Here is a 5,586-nt window from a genome sequence, read left to right as displayed (position 1 = left end):
AAAACATAGGCAGGAAAATTTCAGATATCCCATATAGCAACATTTTCACTGATATATCTCCTAAGGCAAGGGATATAAAGAAAAGAATAAACAAATGGGACTACATCAGACTAAAAAGTTTCCCTCAGCTAAAGAAAACATCAGCAAGATGAAAAGGAAACCAACCATATGGGAAAATATATTCTCCAATGACATCTCAGACAAGGGATTGATCTTCAAAATATATAAAGAACTCATAGGACTCAACACCAAGAAGACAGACAACCCAATTAAAAAATGAGCAAAGGACCTGAACAAATACTTCTCCAAAGAGGACATACAGAGGGCCCATAGACATATGAAAGAATTCTCAACATCACTAGCCATCAGAGAGATGCAAATAAAAACCACAATGACTACAGCTCCAGAGTCCCAAGTGGTTCTGATCCTAGTTCTACATTCTCCCGCTCCTTCTTTCCTTCAACATGACAGATGCTGCTGTGTCCTTTGCCAAGGACTTCCTGGCAGGTGGAGTGGCGGCGGCCATCTCCAAGACAGCGGTAGCGCCCATCGAGCGGGTCAAGCTGCTGCTGCAGCTGCAGCATGCCAGCAAGCAAAACACCGTAGATAAGCAATACAAGGGCATTGTAGACTGCGTGGTTCGTATCCCCAAGGAGCAGGGAGTCCTGTCCTTCTGGCGCGGTAACCTGGCAAATGTCATCAGATACTTCCTCACCCAGGCTCTCAAATTTGCCTTCAAATATAAATACAAGCAGATCTTCCTGGGTGATGTGGACAAGAGAACCCAGTTTTGGTGGTACTTTGCAGGAAATCTGGCTTCCGGTGGTGCCGCTGGGGCCACCTCTTTGTGTTTTGTATATCCTCTTGATTTTGCCCGTACCCATCTAGCAGCTGATGTGGGCAAAGCTGGAGCTGGAAGGGAATTCAAAGGCCTTGGTGACTGCCTGGTTAAGATCTACAAACCTGATGGGATTAAGGGCCTGTACCAAGGCTTTAATGTGTCTGTGCAGGGTATTATCATCTATCGAGCTGCCTACTTTGGTATCTATGACACTGCAAAGGGAATGCTTCCAGATCCCAAGAATACTCACATCTTCGTCAGCTGGATGATCGCACAGTCCGTCACAGCGGTGGCTGGGTTGACTTCCTATCCATTTGACACTGTTCGTCGCCGCATGATGATGCAGTCAGGGCGCAAAAGAACTGATATCATGTACACAGGCATGCTCAACTGCTGGAGGAAAATTGCTCGTGATGAAGGAGTCAAAGCCTTTTTCAAGGGTGCATGGTCCAATGTTCTCAGAGGCATGGGTGGTGCTTTTGTGCTGGTCTTGTATGATGAAATCAAGAAGTTCACATAAATTATTTCGTAGTCTTTCCCCCTCCCCCGTGAACAGGCATGTTGTATTATGTAACATATCTTGAGCATTCTCGAAAGACTCTTGGCTGTCTATTTATCAGTGGCAACTTTTTACTGGTTGAAAATGGGGAGCAGTAATATTCATCTGACCAGTTTTCTCTTGAAGCCATTTCCATGGTGATGGTGGGACTCAATTATATTTTTTATTTCAGTCACTCCTGCTAAATGACAAATTTGAAGAAAAAAAAAAACCACACAATGAGATACCACCTCACACCGGTAAGAATGGCCATCATCAACAAATCAACAAACAACTTGTGCTGGCGAGGATGTGGAGAAAAGGGCACCCTAGTGCACTGTTTGTGGGAATGCAGACTGGTGAAGCCACTATGGAAAAGAGTTTGGAATTTTCTCAAAAAACTAAAAATGGAACTACCTTTTGAACCAGGAATTCCATTGCTAGGATTATATCCAAAAAATTCTGAAACACCAATTCAAAAGAACCTATGCACCCCTATGTTCATAGTAGCACTATTTACAATAGCCAAGTGCTGGAAACAGCCTAAGTGCCCATCTGTAGATGAGTGGATCAAAAAATTGTGGTACATTTACACAACGGAGTACTATGTAGCAGAGAGAAAGAAGGAAATTCTACCATTTGCAACAACATGGATGGAACTAGTGAGAATTATGCTTAGCAAAATAAGCCAGGCAACAAAAGAAAAATACTTTATCTGTCACCTATTACAGGAAACTAATGAACAACACAAACAAATGAGCATAACTGAACCAGAGGTATGTAAACAAGGAGTACACTAACAGTAACAAGGGGGGAGGCAGGAGGGAGAGAAAGGTGTAAGAAGGGGAAGGGTCTAGTCAAAGAACATGTATATATGACCCACGAACAGGGATAACTGAGTGGGGACTAAATGTTGGAGAAGGAGGGGACAGGGTGCAAGGAAGCAAGAGGGGGAGAAAAAAGTGGGAGAACTGTAATGGAAAAAAACAAAACAAAATATTTTTAGTGAGGGAAAAATGAAAATATGAAGAATGAAAATGCCAGTTCAATGAATATTAGAAGGACAAGGATTTTCCTTCACACTGTATATTTTTCTCCCTAACTGATCCCTCCAGAGTTTGGCATTCTAAAGAAGTAATGACATAAGTTTCTTTGCATAAAACTAATAAGACCAGTTGTTAATAGAGGTATTTTTTTTTTTTTTGACCAAGACGTTGACCGGAATGTCATGCCTAAAGGAGACATGCTTGGGCTCTGGTTGTTACCAAAAAGCCCTGAGGGACTGGGAATGATTTTCGAAGGTAATAAAAGCCCACAAAATAAAAGGCCTGGTACCATGATTGGTTGTGGGGTCCACAGCAATCTTTCCAGGGAAGGAACGAAGGTTGTTTTCCTGAAAGATGGCTAGAAGGGACCTTAAGGCCCAATTGAAAACCAGAAGGACTTGGAAAAGACACGTGTGTACAGGTAAGGCTGAATGCCAGGTATGTGGCTCAGCTTCCGTGCCCTGAAGGGCAGACTGAATGTCACCCTAAATGTTCTTTGCGTAAGTTCCAGCAAAGCAGAACTAAAGATCATAAGTGATCATTTGCTGCTCTTGTTGTGTTTATGCAAATGAACAGGATAAATTAAAAATAAACTTAATGCAATCCCTTTAATGACAAGGAGGGTAATCTTAGGGAGAAAAATTTTTATTCAATGAAAATCACAATTATCAGTGGTAGACTATAAAGTAGTGCAGCTAATCGTCTTTAAAGTTTCTTTTCATTTAAAATATGTTTTCACTTGAAAGTTAAACTATGTCTGTAGTATCATCAAAGATATTTAAGTTGCAGGCAAGAAGAATGTCAAATGCCTTGCAACTGGGTGTCTTTCCAATAAGACAGTCTTACAGATTTAGCGACTTGTTTGAGGGTTATGTTACATAAATTAACATGCGTTTTCTGTTTTCAAAGGGCATAAGCCTAGGATCTCATTACCTGAGTGATTATCTGCATGTATAGGCCTCACTTAATCCTGTCTGCATCACTGCCTCCTGAGACTGAATGGTTTGGCTGAACTAAGTGGCTGGGTTGGTGAAGAATAGGGTGGTCTGTGGGTTTCACTTTAAAACTGGGTCCTCTTTTCTATCTTAATGGCTTGGACTCAAAGGGCCCAGAGGTCTGAGAGGGGGGAAACCTAAAATATTTCCCTCAGCCCAAACTAAGTATAGTGTGCAAAAGGGTTTTAGACAGGTGAGATGTGCCCGACACATGTTCCTACAAAAAAGCCCCCCCCTTTTTTTTTCCTTAATGTGAGACATTGAGAAATTAATCCCTGCCTTTTTGTCATCTAGTAGTTATGGATTGAATGATGTCTTTTAACCCTTTTTGCCAAACCTGTTGCTCCCAGAATACAACAATGATGCCAGCTTGTTAAACCAAGCACGCCATTGTCTGGGGCAGCCAACTGACCTGGAGTCTGCATGATCCTTCCCCTTGTGGGAAGGCCACCCTCCCCTCCACACCCCCACTCTTATTAGGGATTTCTGGACCCAAGGGTAGGTAGGACGATGACCATGTTCAGCTTGAAGCAGATAGAGGAGCTTGAGACCTTCACCCATTTTCCTTTATAAGATTATAAAGTGTCTTAATATCTGAGAGGCAGGGATTGTTATTTTTTATTGTTAAAGTAATTACTTAATCATTTATTTATAAAAAAAGAAGAAGAATATATGAAAAAAAATTATTCTCAAATTTGAGTTGTTACCTCCTCTTGCCAAGGGGTTCTATGTGTATTTTCACTCCTACTATTACAAACTACTAATAATCAGTAAATAATTAGATATAAAAATTAAATAGCACTTGCCATTATTAAGAGAATGTCATTTTTAATTGTTGAATTGGCGCTCTGTTTATTTTCCTATTGAGCAATGTAATAATACAGTGATGAGAACAAAATTATATAAAGTTACTAGTTAAGCTTCAGTTTTTGTTACAGAAAAACAAAGTGTGGGAGTTTCAAATTGGCTTCTGTTTCCTTAAGGGATTCATTTTTTCATTTGCTTACTCATATATTCATTGAGTTTGTACAGTAGTCCCTCTCTATATCACGGTTCACTTATTGCGGCCTCACTGTATCACGGGATTTTAAAAAATATTATAATTAATTACTTATCGCGGATTTTTTGCTATATCACGGGATTTTGCGGTACTGTATACATATGTTGTTAAAGTTACATAGGTTTAAGAGTGTAGAATATGTTTAAGAACATAAGGAGTGTCTATAAAAATGTGGAAAAGGTTAATAAGGGAGTGAGAAAGGTTAATAAGTGACTGGGAACAGTTTATAAGTGTGTGGGAAGGGTTTATAAAGCCTTAAAATATATATAAATACTAAATAAATGTAAGGTTCCTACTTTGCGGATTTTCACCTATCGCAGGGGGGTCTAGAATGCAATACCCATGATAAGTGAGGGAATACTGTATTGAATACTGTATTCAGGTGCAGCGCACCTGAAGCCAAGCTGTATTGACTCTGTCTTTCCCCTTGGATCCTTCAGCTGCGAAGAGAGGGGGGGTCTGCTGCATGGGCAACAGCTGGCCCTCCATATCACCCTGCCCAGGCTTTGTAGCTTCACTGGAGAGGACACTCCAGCGTCATCGCAAGATGTCGACTTAACACGGGAGGAGACAGTTACCGGTTATAAGCTCATCCGATTGGTGAAGGAAACGAGCGCCAGGGGTCTCCTCTGACGGTGGGAGAGGTCATCGCACCTCACTGGACAGCTACCGCCCGCCTCAAGCTGGGCAGCCCCCAGCCAATTAGGTGCCGTCTCGCCATGGCTCACCTGCCCCACTGGGTGCGTGGGGATCAGAGAGGCGTCTCTTGAAAAGTGAGCCACAAAACACTCGCACCAGGCAATTCCAAGCAAACAACAAGAAAGAAGCCTCCAGCTCTTCGCCTCGCTAGCTGGAACATCAGGACCATGTGCCCCGGACTTACTGCAGACCTTCCGTGGATCAAGGGTGCCAGGAAAACCGCCGTCATTGACAGGGAACTGGCATGACTAAACATCGACATTGCGGCTCTACAGGAGACCCAGTTGGCCACCAACAGAACTATCAGAGAAACCAACTACACCTTCTACTGGCAAGGGAAGTCTCCGGACCAACCAAGACAGCACGGTGTTGGGTTCGCTGTGAAGAACACGCTTGTTAACTCCATA

General features: G+C 42.2%; 1 pseudogene; it reads left to right on the top strand.

The window, feature by feature from the left end:
• The first annotated feature begins 445 nt into the window (after window positions 1–445).
• On the top strand, window positions 446–1,601 carry LOC150021274 (ADP/ATP translocase 2 pseudogene; annotated as a pseudogene).
• The last annotated feature ends 3,985 nt before the right edge of the window (window positions 1,602–5,586 follow it).

This window comes from Furipterus horrens, unplaced genomic scaffold (genome assembly GCF_987537825.1).
Source record: "Furipterus horrens unplaced genomic scaffold, mFurHor1.1.pri manual_scaffold_1, whole genome shotgun sequence".
In the NCBI taxonomy this organism is placed as follows: domain Eukaryota; kingdom Metazoa; phylum Chordata; class Mammalia; order Chiroptera; family Furipteridae; genus Furipterus; species Furipterus horrens.
This window is presented reverse-complemented; position numbering and strand designations above follow the sequence as displayed.